This window comes from Elephantulus edwardii, unplaced genomic scaffold (genome assembly GCF_000299155.1).
Source record: "Elephantulus edwardii isolate Elephantulus edwardi_28Jun2011 unplaced genomic scaffold, EleEdw1.0 scaffold00039, whole genome shotgun sequence".
NCBI classification, from domain to species: Eukaryota; Metazoa; Chordata; class Mammalia; order Macroscelidea; family Macroscelididae; genus Elephantulus; species Elephantulus edwardii.
Window position 1 is genome coordinate 14,808,902 of NW_006399789.1, and position 14,525 is coordinate 14,823,426.

Below are 14,525 nucleotides of genomic sequence, written 5' to 3' on the forward strand. Positions count from 1 at the left end.
AAAACAAACAGATTCATCTTGGAGAGGATTAAACCAAGCTACTCCTTGGAGGCAAGGATTCTGGGGCTTCGTCTGACATACTTTGGCCATGTTGCTAGGAGGGACGGGTCCTTGGAGAGACATCATGCTTGGGAGAGTGGAGGGACGGCGCAGGAGGGGAAGACCCTTTATGAGATGGATTGATTCGGTGACTGGGGTAATCGGGATGGGTGTGTCGGAGGCGGTGCGGTTGGCACAGGATAGACCAGGGTTTAGGGCTGTTGTGCATAGGGTCGCTATGAGTCGCAAACGACTCGACGGCACATAACAACAACAACAACATATCAGTAATTGCATAAAATACAAAATACATGTCTATAACACAATTTATTTAAATTAATAGATGAAAACCAATATTTTTTTAAAATATAACACATTTTTTACAACATATTATATTGACAACATTATGGGCAAACAGGCTGGCTTAGATATTGGCTGGTAGGAAGATGAAATGGTTCACAAAAGTAAATTGACATTAGCAAGCAAAATCACAAATGAATCTGCCCTTCTACACAGCAATCTCACCCCTTGTTACCTATCCATCACAATCTCAGGCCAAAACACAAAACAAGAATGCATAAGACTGTTCATTGCAACACTGGTTTTTATTGGCAAATATTGGAAGCAATCCAAGTACTCACCAATAAGGAATGAGGTAAACAAACTGCAGTGAACTGCACAATATCATACAAAAGAAAACAAACTGCAGAGATTGATTGCAGCCTGGCAGAGTACACTGATATGATCTGTGCCATCCTAGACTTCCCTATCCCCAAGAGTTGGATTCAGTCCCTCCACCTGCGGTTTTCCCTCTACTCTGAATTCAAGAATTCACAGCATTTTAAAGCTCTGGCTGAGGGCAAGAAAACCTTCATCTCTCCATCCAACTCGGCCTTCCAAGTGGGAGAGGCAGAGACCTTGGCCTTCAGTTAATTCACCTCCCAAGTCTGTCTCGAGGTCAGTCTGCATCTCTTTGTCTCTGAGAATGAGAGGTCACCATCAGCCTGCCTGGCTTCCTTGCCGAGTCTCAGCTTGAAGCAGGGACACTTCTCAGCTCCCATCTGCCTGTGCACACAGCAGATGTGTGTTAAGTGGCTTATAACTTTCTGACTTGCTTCCTCTGGGAGTTGTTGATCTACACCACTATGGAGATTTGAGTTAGAATTGCAGTTTGGATGCTCATAAGAAGCTCGGGTTGGGAGGAAAGTGTAAATAAGATGTTCATTTTGGATGGGAGTGGAATGTTCTGTTTCATTCTTAATGTGTGCTGTCAAAGATTTTATAAACTAAATTTGTCCAGGTTATTTTGCTCTTCTAATAAAAAAAGAAAACAAACAATAAAGAGCCTGATTGCTGTTGTGCGTAAACAGACTCATAGTTGACCCTAGATCAGGATTTTAGAGGTTGTAAATCATGTCTGGAAAGATTATCCTCCTTTCTACCCCAGAACCACTGGTGGACATTAACAGTCAGAGATGACCAGCTTTTGTGTTAGCTGTGTAACTCCCAACAAATTACCTTACCAGAGCTCCCCTAAAAGGAAACTCTCACTCATTGCTCTTGAGTCAGAACCATTGACCCTAGAGCAGGGTTTTGGAGCCTGTAAATAGCAAGCAAGATAGTTCCTCTTTCACCTGCAGAATGCCTGCTGAATTCAAAGTACCAGAGAGGCTGCCTTTATTTTAGCAACACAGCTCCCTATGGCCTACACTACCAGAGCTTCTGTGTAATAGAATACTAAGTAAAAGAGGTTCTGGTGGCCTACTGGGTAAGAAATTGCACTGCAATTCCAAAAGTGTTCTTGATGTGTGGTGCCATTGAGTTGAGTCTATTCACAGAGACCCTGTGAATAACCCTGTCCTGAACCCTGTCCTATCCTGTGCCATCCTTATCCTCTGTACTACACTTGAGCCTTTTGCTGCAGTCACTGTGTCAATCCAATCCAAAGGTAGGTGGCTTGGATCCATCAGCTGCTCCCATGGGGGATAGACAGGCCATCTCCTCCTATGTGATTTACAGTCTCTGACAATGTGCTGGAGGGTCATCTATGAGTAGTTTTCTACTGAATGACACACAGCAACAATAAGACTTCAGGTCAATGACTCTCAACTAAGTGTAAGAGCTGCATGAGCAGTACGTCAGCTCAGATCTCATGTTGAACAGTCTTTGAAATGACTATACTCCTTCCTTCTGATTCTATGACTGTAGATTCCCTTGGGAAAGAGCTGGGAAGAGTCACTTCATAGTGTCCCATTTTGGTGCTTCAGGGCTTATCTTCATGAGAACACAGCTTATTTTTTAGCCAAAAGATTGTGGGTCTGAAATTGGCTGAGATCTGGAAAGAGGCAGGATCAAGATTGTCAGGTTTTATTAGAATGGGTCTGCTTATTCTTGTGTTGTTTAGATGAAACAATGCCCTGTGTCTACCCAGTATTGTGCTCTGGGAACATCATGCTCTGTTAACCACCATTCTAGCTCTTGGTGGTTCAGATCCTTTGGGCTACCCCTCCTGCAGTGCTTGCTATTCATTAGAATTGCACCCACATTTCTTCTGAAGGTTAAATACCACCCACCACCTGGCATTTGTTATTTTAAGTTCCTGTTAGTAGATGCAATGACTGCAACAATGGGCTGAAGCAGAGCAGAGATTGTGAGAAAGGCATCGGATCAGACAGGGTTTCCTTCTGTTAGATACAGGGTCGCTATGAGTCAGATCAGGTGATGCGGTGGCATCTAACAATAAATATTATTATTATTGCTTCCAAGGAGCTCAGTTCTGTCAAATGTGCAGCTAGAACCTGAAGAGGGGAGCACTACTGAGTTTCCAGCAATGCTGGGGCCTCCTCACCAGTGCATTTCTTAGTTATTTGATAAACATCATCTCTCTGGACTCACTGACTGACCATAGTCATCTGGGGTTTCTCCGGCCTTACCCTCCAGACAATCAGAACTCCCCCTCTAATTGAATTACAATTTATATCAGTTGTATTATATGACAATTGAGATCCTTAGAAGAGGATTGATATTTGGGTTTAGATACACAAAGGAAGAACGCCATGTGAGACAGAAGTTAGAAGGATAGTCATATGCCACAGACTGCCAAGGATTGCCAACAATCACCGTAAGCTAGGAGAAGTGCAGGGGATAGATTTCCCTCAAAGACTCCAGAAAAAAACGACCCCACAAACTTCATGATTTCAAACTTTTAGCTTGCAGAATTGTGTGAGAGTAACTTTATGTTATTTTAAGCGAGCTAGTTTGTGACAATTTGTTACTGCATACCTAAGAAATCAATTAGAAACCTCTGGTGGTCTAGTAGTAAGGAGCTGTGCGCCAGCTCAAAGATACATAGCTTGAATTCAGCAGTTGTCCCCTGGGAGAAGTATGGGTAATCTCCTCCCATTGCATTTATTGCCTCTGAAAACCACTGGAAGGCCAGCTATGAGTCAGTTCCTGCTCTATGGTACATAACAACAATAAGAAACTTATAATGAGCTCTAGTGGGACTGAATATGAATACAGATGACAGAAGAACTGATGCCTTTGAATTATGGCATCGGCAAAGTGTGCTGAAAATACCAGACTGCAGAAAGAGCAAACAAACCTGTCTTCAGGAAAGTGTAACCAGAGTGCTCCTGAGAGGCAAGGATGGTGAGACTGCCTAACTTACTTTGGGTTTTTGTTTGTTTGTTTTCAGGAGGAGCTAGTCTTTGGAGAGAGAAATCATGCTGGATAAGGTAGAGCATTGATCAACCAGAAGACCCTCAATGAAATGGATTGACACCGTGACTATCAACCACATAGATCAGACTGCAGAACAGACATCATCGTAAGGATGGCACAGGACAGGCGAGATTCATTCCTGTTGCCCACAGGGTAACTCTAAGTTGTCATCAATTTAGTGACCCCTAGCCACAACAGCTTGGCACAACAGCTGCAAATTGACAGGTTGGTGCTTCTAAATCCTGAGGTTCCTTCATGGACCTAATGATGTGCTTTCGTAAATGTTACAACTTAAAAAACTGTACTGGGAAAGTCTTCCCTGTCAAATGACTTTTTAAATTGGACTCAACGGGACCTACTTAACAGAGTGAGTGTGAGCCAGCACTTTTCCTCAAGGTCTCCAGAGCTGGTCAAGCAATGTAGTAACATATTCAGTAGGCACTAGGTCCTGCATCTTACTTGCTTTTTTTTTCAGTTTCTTCTTCTCATACCAAGCCTAGCACTCTCCCAGCTGCCTTGACCTCAGTTATGGGTCTAGTAAACAGGGTGTGTGCTTTCTTCAAGTGTGTGTGACCTTGGCAAGCTCTCTGAACAGATGGGAGGGAGGACCAGCCTTTCTTAAGGAAGAGTCAGCCTGTTCTGTAGATTTGAAGTTTCACTTTCCAGCAGTACATATTAGGTTCTTGTACCAGTGTACAAGATGCCCAGCACTGAATGCCTTATAGAGAAATGGCAAGTTGCCTCAGGAAAAGGTTGCCACAAATACACACTCACAAAAGTGAATAGCATCAGATTTATTAGCGAAAGAATGAAGAGCAACAAGCAGCCAACCTCAGCACACTCCTGAGAATCAAACAGTAGGTCCTTTTATCTCCAGTGAGAAAAAACATTGGTCTAAGGGCAGAGTTCCATATTGATGGGGTCTTCTAATTGTAACTTTCTTCCTTTTTGAATTAGTGACATTTTCTGATTGGTGATGAGAGGCAACATTTTTCTCACACGACGATCACAGATGTTTTCCAAGGTCACAGAAGCTGCTGCACATTCTTCAAGGTCTTGGTGCCCCTAGTTCCAAGCACAGAACTATGGAGTAGGGGTAGGGCATTTGCCCAAGTTCTAGCTCAAGTTCTGTTTTTCTGCTTCTTCCTTGAACCCTCGTCTCCATTTTCCTTGTGTTCTCTATGACCCTAACAGTGAACAGGTAGTTTGCAAGGTAGTGAATGAAGCCTGAGCACGTTTGGACTCAAGAAAGAACACAGTAACCATACCATGTGTTGGTTTAAAAGCTGTCACTTCACAACTCTAAATTATAACAATAGTCATATATACTGTTTGTCCTTATGGGACTGATTTAGTTCACTTATCATAATGCATTCCAGTCTCTCTCAAATTAGGTAGTTATTTAGAAAATCATTGCTTCTGCATGTTGTGTAGTATTCCATCATATAAGTGTACCATAATTTTTAATTTATCAATCCATTCGGTTGTTGTTGGGCTGTTTCCATGTTCTTGCAATGGTGAATAATGCTGCTACGAACACTGGTGTACAAGTCTCTGTTTGTGCCTCAGTCCTCATTCTCTTGGAATATATTCTGAGCAGTGGAATAACTGGATCATGTGGAATTTCTATGTTCAGCTTTTGAGGAAAAATCCAGAGGAGGGGGGAGGAGCAGAAGGCTGAGTATGGGTGGAGTGGGGAGGAGACATTAATCATAGGGTCACACAATTTGATGGGTGGGTGTGGGGTGAAGGAAATGGGAAAGATGTAGTGTGAAAAACAATGATGGAAGCCCCAAGATTATGGTCCTTCGACACCCTTAGAACTGAATTTAGAATTTAGAACTGAACCTACCCTGGAGAATCACTTTTATACCAAACCACAGGTAGGCTTATAAAGTGAACAGTAATGTCCATTGTTGGGGAATGTTGGGAAGGAAGGGAGGGTCTCTGGCCAGGACAGATCGCCTAAGCTCCAAATAAGTACAAGCCTCCCAATGGCCTTTAAATACGGGGTAGAAAAAGCTCTCCTGTGTTTGGCTGTACTGGCTTGAGAAAGCTCGCCACCTGGGAAGACAGCTGCTGCATCTTTTGAGTTGGGAGTGGTCTGCACAAGGCTGAGGTTCTCCTACCCAATCCACATGTCCCACATCTGCAAGCCCACCCTATCCTATCTTCCTGTTTACTTGCTTGTATATAAGTGTGCTGCAGCCTCCGATAAAGTTGAGCTGGACTGACTCTCTGATCGGCTCCCTGGATGGTGTGTCTCCGTCATGCTTATCCCCACCAGGGTATCACTGTTCATTGCCAGTGAACGGACAGCGACAGTCCATGAGGAAAATACTTTCAGAAAGGTAAACCATATGAGACCAAAAGGCCACATTTGCCGCAGAATAAAGCTCAGAGGACAGGAAGAGGCAGAAAAAAGAAGGAACAGATACAGAGAACCCAGGGAAAAACCAGAGGAGAGTTGCTGTTATATTGCGAGAATTGCAACTAATGTTGCAAAATGCAATGTGTAAACATTTTTGAAGGGAAAATGAATTATCTTTCTAAGCTTTCATTCATACCACAAAACCCTCAAAAATCAACTAAATAAAAGCTATTGCTTCTTTTGGTTAACTTTGGATATGAAATTATATTTTTGATCTTTTGAAACAATGGCAGAGAAAGTTGCTACTGAGTTCAAGATCCTTATATATTGTCTTAGTATTTCACATATTTTCTTTTATTATATCCATGATGTGACAGAAACATTTCAAATGCTCATTATAGACCTGTTCATGTGGAATCCTAGAGAAGTAAAAAATATCTATTTTTTTTAAAAATTGTTTTTCAGATTCCAACATGTTTGGACAGTTTGTTTCCCAAATATATTTACTTGCAAAACTTCCTCCTTTGACTGTAGATACTTTATTATGAGATTTGTGTTGAAAGGGGTCCGTGGTAGGCAAGAAGAAAAGTGTGTGACTGGACTCTATTCAAAATCTCCGTATCCTAAATTGAACCCAAATGCAATTCAGAAACTCAGAAGGGCTTCTGTGGCTATTTGTAAACAAAGACAGTTAATATGATGTGGTGAAGGGGGGAGGAACCAAACAACTTTAGAATCAGATTACCTTTGAAGATGTCCTGTGTTTCATTGACTATGCAAAGGCATTTGACTGTGTGGACCACAACAAACAGTGGCTGACTCTGAGAAGAATGGAAATCCCAGAGCACTTGATTGTGCTAATTGTGAAACCTACATTTGGACCGGGAGGAAGTCATCATAAGACAGCAAGAAAACGCTGAATGGTTCAAAATTGGGAAGTGTGTACACCAGGATGTGTCCTGTCTCCATACCTTTTCAATCTATATGCAGAACAGATTACCTGGGAGGCTGGGCTCTATTAGGAGAAATGTGGCATCAGGATTGGAGGTAGACTTATGAACAATCTGCATTATGCAGATGACACAACCCTGCTTGCTGCTGAAGGTCAAGGATTGCAGCCTTCAGTATGGACTGAAGCTCAATATATTAAAAAACAAACAAACAAACAAACAAACCAAACCAAAAACAAAACAAAACCACCAAAGATTCTCACCACATGAGCAGCATCATGATGGATGATGAAGAGATTGCGATTGTTCACAGCTTTCATTTGCTTAGCTCCACAATCAACTCTATTGGCACCAGCAGCCAGGAAATTAAAAGACATATTGCCACGGGAAAGTCTGCTGTCAGAGACCTCTCCAGAGTACTGAAGAACAATGATGTCATTCTGGAGACTAAGGTGGCCCTGATACAGACCATGGTCTTTGCAATCACTTGCTATGAATCAGAGAACTGAAAAATGACTAAGGATAATAGAAGGAGAATTGATGCCTTTGAGCTGTAGAAGAGTATTGAATATACTGTGGATGGCTAAGAGAATGAACAGGTTTGTGCTGGAGAGGGTTAAACCAGGCAGAGGCTTGGAGGCAAGGATTCTAAAGCTTCATCTAACATACTTTGAACAGGTTGCAAGGAGGGACCCGTCCTTGGAGAGGGACATCATGCTTGGGAGGGTGGAGGAACAGCACAAGAGAGGAACACCCTTTATAAGATGGTTTGATTCAGTGACTCAGGTAATGGGAGGTAGGTGTGTCAAAAACAATATTTTGGCACAGGATCGAGCAGGGCGTAGGGCTGTTGTACATAGGGTCACTATGAGTAGCAGGAAACTCGACGGCACATAACAACAATAACCCAGTCACGTCAATTCACTTCTTGCAGTCTTGGTTTGTGTTTTTAGAATGTGAATAATAATATTAATTGTCATTCCCTGCCTTCTAAAGGGGCTGTGAAAAATATTAAAAATTTGGACATAAGAGTACTTAGTAAATTTTAAAGGATGCATTTTGTTGGTGCTGGTAATCCTGTTCAGTTAATATAGAATAGTTACAAGCCAGAAGAAATCTTTTTATTCCTGACATGTGAATTTACCACCTGGGGTTGGTGATTTGTTTCTTCTAATATGCTTAAGATTTCTATTATTTAATCCCTCAATAATTAAATAAACATTTGTAAATGTAACTCACAAGAGTCAATATTCATTTCTAAGTTCATACTAGGATTTCCCCCCTTCCCATTTTAAACAATTTTAAGTTTAATGTTCAGGGAAATGAACTGTATTCACCATGCTATGAAACTATTGATACTATCCATTTCCAAATAATTTTCCATCTAATGGCATATCCACAGGGAGTTGGTTTTGCTGATGGTTCAAATCCACCAGCAACCCCTTTAGGAGCAAGACGAGCATTCCCCTCCCATGTGATTTACCACCTCAGAACCTCAAGGGAGGCCCAGTTATGAGTCCTTTCTGAGTCAACAGCAATGAATTTTTTGAGAGACAGAAACTTAATACTTACTAAATAATAACTCATTTCCTCCTAGCCACTGATACAGACTGACAAATATTTGTTGCTATGCAATTGCCAATTTTATAAATTTCTTGTTAGCAAGATTATGTAATATTTGTCCTTTTATTTCTAACCTATATTCATTTCATCAAAATTGTTAAATTCTTTTTTAACCCTGAGAAACAGGTACAGGTTATCACCACAAAGACGACGATAAACTGGGTTTTGGGTTTTGTTTTTCTTAATTGCTTCAAAAGAACATTATATCTTGAGGTGGCAGTTCTATAAATTAGTTGTGTTGTTGTTGTTGTTGTTATGTGCCACAACTCATAACCACCCTATGAACAAAAGATCTGAACCGTGTTCTATCCTGTGCCATCCTCACACTTCCTGACACACAAGAGCCCCTGCAGCAGTCACCGTATCAATACACCTGTTTGAGGGTCTTCTTTTTCTCCATCCCCTCCACCCTTCCCAAACTTCATGTCCTTTTCCAAGAAAAAGCACTTCCTAGAAATATGTCCAAAGTATTTGAAGCAAAGCCTCATCATTCTTGCCTCCAAAAAGCACTCCAGCTGTAACCTCTACAAGACATATCTATTCGTTCTCTTGGCCATCCATGGGATGTTCAGTGCTCTTCTCCAACATCACAGACCAGAGGTATCAATCTTTTTTTCTTGTCATCCTCCGTTATTGTCCAGTTTTCAGAAGCATCTGAAAGACTATGGCCTGAACCAGAAATAAACAGAACTCTGTACAGAAAAAAGTGAACTTTTACTTAATGTAAAACTAGAGTTTAGAAATAAAATCCTAGTGTTTTTTAGTGAGCTGTGCTGAGATAGGCATTATGGTTAAAAAAGCATGTAAGTTTTATTGTTGGTTGATAATGTTTCTTTTTGGTTTTAGGAGAGAGATTGCCCATCCTTCTGCAGAGCAGCTTGTGGATTTGAACCACATACCTTTGCATTGGCATTGAAATGCCTTTCCACTAATCAACCACAGCTCCTTACTGAAAACCCTGTGGATCACCATTCTACTCTGAAACATATTAGGTCTCCATGAATGAGAGTCAGCTGATAGCAACTGGGAGTTAGTTGCCCATATTCTCACCATCTTTTATTCCCTCAGACCCATCCAAGGTGATGTGTATATTCAGGAAAGACGTAACATACTACCCATTCATTAATGAGGAAGATTGTGATTATTCTTTGATATTATTAAACCTTTTCTTTAGTTCTCTCCAAAAATTTAGTATGAAAAAGTAAAAACATTTTCTCTTTGCAACTCACTCACTCTCTGCTGTTGAATCATAAACATCTCATAGCAGACCCTTCCATTGGGCTTCTGAGGTTGTGTATCACAAGGGAGAAGACTCTGCCTTTGCAGAGTCCTTGGTGGATTCGAACCAGCAGAGAGGAGTGGCCTTTGGGTTAGCAGTGCAACTCACTCCCTGTGGACTATGCCACCAGACCTCCCTCCTTTGCCTCACAGCAGAAGGAAATCCATGGCAAGTATCTTTTTAAAAGAACTACAACTTGAAAAATAATTCTACACATATAGCAACCTTACAATGGAAAATAAGTTTATAAAATATAATCACTTGGCTTGCATAGCTTTTTATGCTTCTGGATGTCCATCACGCTTAGACTCAATTCACACACAGTTTGAGGTCTGGAGCTCATCTGCTTTATTCAATAAACAGCAGGCTAGCTGGACAGGGAGAAGGAAACCATGCTCATCAAATGGCATTATTCCAGTCAGCTGGTCCTCTTAATCAAATCCCTGGGTTAACTTCCAGATAGATTCTCCTGGGTGGCATATCACCTACACCTCTCAGGATCCAAACACCAGGACTGACCGTAAAGGTGAGCTCAGAGTGGAGCAGGGAGAGGACCCTCCATCTCCAATACAAGCATCCCAGGGAGACTGAGGTCCCAGATGAAAGCACACGTATTTCCTAGAAATGACTTTCTGTAAACCACTCTGAATGTTTTAGAGAAGTGTATACATTTTTATCCAAATATTTAATATTCCACTACAACTCTGCAATTGGAAAACAAAATAGAAATGACTATTGGGAAATGTTCAGTAACTTATTGTTAGGTTGTGTCTCCAAGGGGAGAGGGAGGAATGGATTTTGAAACTATGGGAAGGAACTACTGTCCAAGTAATTTCTTGCTTTCTGCTCCTTGTGAGAATTTCCCTGATGTTCATGCCAAAGCCAAGCTCTGTGCAGAGAGTGGATGCCAAAAGGACAACCAGCTTCACAGGAGCCAAGGGGAAGCCCGGCGTCCATCAATCAGCTTTCCAGCACCAGTGCGTGCATTCCCTGTTTCTATGACCAACACCAGAGTCTCACATAAAAAATCTCGAGCTGTACACTTGAAGAAAGAAGAGCTAAGAAAGTCTAGAAACACCAAGAGTCGCTGGGCCAGGACAGAGTCGTTTTCTTCCACACCACTTTCCTGACAAAGAAGGAAAGAGAGAAGGGGGAGTGAGGAGAGGAAGGGGGTGGGGGTTAGGAGAATCAGGACTTAGCCCACATTTCTCAGTATGGGTTTGTTTAAGTCTTTGCTAAGTGACCACAGAAAAATACTTTGAAACCAGAGTTCATTACTACAACCAGAAACTATTTTTTTCCTGATTAATGGCTTTTCAGCCTCCAAATCTTGGAATATAGCTCAGCTAATGAGAATGAGTTAATAGTTCTCAGAAAATCCATGTTGAAAATGAAAATTGCATATACAAGAAAATATTGGGAAGTAGAAATGCATACATATGGCTCTGTGGATTCTTCTTTACAGAGAAAAAAAAAACTACACATCGAATGCACACGAAACAATAGATTAGAAAAAAGGATGAAAAACAGGGAGTTCTGATGGCCTGGTGATAAGAAGCTGTGCTGAAACCTTGACGGCACACAGTTCGAATCCACCAAATGCTCCATGGGAGAAAGACGGGCAATCTCCTCTCGTGCAATTGACTGCCTCTGAAAACCTGCTGAGAGATCAGCTATGGGTGGCTTCTGACTTGACGGTAAACAACAATTACAACAGCAACAACAAAATCTAATGACCATTTTAAACTCTTATTGATCGATGGTGATTCCAAAAGTTTGAAACCTAAAGCTTTTACAGTCTCTATGATTGTTAATCAAAAGCAGCTTGGCAGGGTGTAGCTGTGATAGTCACAGGCTCACTAGCCAAGGCTGGCTTCATTCCATTTATGTTCTCACCAGCATAAACTCTGATTTCAGAAAAAGTTTTTAGGCTGCAGATTCTATTAACCAATGTATGCTTAATCTTTGTTGTTTTTGTCATGTGCCATTGAGGTGGAACCCACCCATAGCTAGCCATCCAGTGAGTCTTCAGAGTCAGTAAATCATGTGGAAGAAGAGTACTCCTTTTTCTCCTGTGGAGCAGCTAGGGGATTAGAACTGTGTACCTTTGCATTGGCAGCACAATTTCTTACTACCAAGTACCAGAGCTCCCAGTGGATCCCTCTTGTAGTTGTCCTGTACCATCAATTCAGAACTGCCCCATGACTGACACTTCAGCAAGTCTTCAGAGACAGTAAATAGCATAGGAGGAGATTACCCATCATTCTCCAATGAAGCAGCTGGTGGATTCAAAGACTGTGACTTTGGGATTTCAAGGCAGTTTCTTATCACTAGGCCAAGAGCTTCCTAGTAGACCTGTAGATAGTGCAAATAGTTAAATGATGGACTGAAAGGCTGGTGGCTCAAACTCAACTCGAAGTGTCTCAGAAGACAGATCGGACCACAATGCCCTTCTGAGAGGTCAGAGCTTGAAAACTCCAGAGAACAGCACTACCCTGCTCTGCTCGACATGCCTGGGCTCCCCATATCTTGGGACAGACTCTACTGCTAGTAACAACAACCAACAGAGACTCAAATCACTTAATTCCATTAGGATTGTCATCCACTGGCGTAATGCAGTACCCTGAGAGGGAAAAACAGACCATGTTTTAGCTTGCATTGACAGCTGAATGAGAGTGGTGTGTTTACCACTTGGGAGCTGTTTCTGGTAAGGAAAGGAAGAGAGGGGATGATGACACAGAGTTCAGGATAAAACTTCATCAAGTGAGGGGAAGACACACCATGGATATTCTGAAACACATATGCTAACTTATTCTTTTTCCTTCCTTATCTTGAATGTGACCTCTGACAGATTTCACTCTTCAGGATAGTGTTACATTATCTTGATAAAAGAAGCAGAAGCAAAGCGAGCTGGGATTTGGTACTTGGAGTGACAAGTAGAATAAGAAGGAACTTCCTTGGAATAAGTAGGCATGGCAGAAAATGCCACACAGTTAGTGGCGAGGTCCACCAGGAGGAAGAGGTTATAGAAAACACACATGGAAAAGTTCTGAGAACACACACAGCCTTGGTATGGAATAAAGATTCATGTTAAAAGTATCCTTTTTCCTGATTTCTGTTGCATTCCTAGTACCCTCTGTTCCCCCAGACTCCTTAAGCCTGTTACGTCCATACTCTAAATGTCTATAACATCCTCTCCTTGTATAATTCTCAGGTCCCTGGGGGCTGTCCTTTCAGAGGCTGCTGGTTTTATAACATTGTGCTCTTATTTAGTATCAGTGATGCGGAGAACCAGTCCCCTTCAAACTCAAAGCTCACCCAATTCTGACTCACAGTGTTTACAAGAGACCTATACAAAGAAAACTACAGAGCATTTCTGAAATACACAATGAAAGACATAAAAAAAAAAAATTAAGTTAGAGTAAGGAAGGCAATGGGTTTATAACTGCTCATGCTAATAACACTATATCGTGGCATGGAGGAGAAATAATGGAACTGTATCTACATTTACAGTATTCTTCTTACCAAAACAATTTATGGAAAATCGGAACTGCATTGGAACATGTATCTCTGGATTGGAAATGATCATATTGTTAATATTGCTAGACTTAAACTTAAAAGATTATATTGTTCAAAATTATTTGTTACATATTTGTTTAAAATTTTCCCTCTTTTAACAACTTGGATCTAGAGGGACGAGAAAAGACCAGACAATGGCCAAAATTATTGGGGCAGCTATTGCTGCCAGTTTAGGGCCTTTGTCAGGAAAAGGAAGTCTTACTCATAAACAGTGCCACCCAAAGGTAATAAAGGAGGTCAGAATTGCTTCCACTGTGGAAAGCTGGGCCGCTTCAGTAGACATTGTCACAGACAAAGATAGGCAAGGGAGTAGAGAGGAATCTTCCACTCACTTGCTTTAAGTGTGGATCAGAAGGACACTTGACCAATGGTGGTCTACATCAGGTCCTCGTGGCTGACAGGACTGACAGGCCCCAGCTCCCTGCTGGAAACAAGGGAGGATGCTTCAACGATTTAGATCCTCCCAGAAGAGCTGTGGGTGAGTATTAACATTACTGGAAAGTATATCAGTTTTCTCCTGGACACAAGAGCCTACTATTTGGTCCTAAAAGCCTTCTGAGTCTCCAACTCTTCTCACTATTTCTAGTTGTTAGAATTGGCGGAAAATCTCATAAGCAGTTTCTTTCTTCACCTCTGCCTTGCATGCGGACTTCTAAGCTGTAAAACAACCCAGTGGTAGATGGAATTTGGTCCAGGACTTTAGAACAATAAATGACATAGTTGAGCCTCTATGTCTTGGGTTCCTAACCTTTATACTATAATAGACAAAGTGCTAGTCAATAAGCCTTTTATTTTAAGAACTACCTTCCCTCTGTAACTTAATTTGTGCTACTGTTAGAACTTCTACTTGGAATATGATTGCTTTTCATTTTTGACTCACGTACTTTTAACTTGCTAGTTAAATTTGTGTCTTCTAGGCTGCAACACTTCCATGATACATCTTCAAGGATATGAACATGTA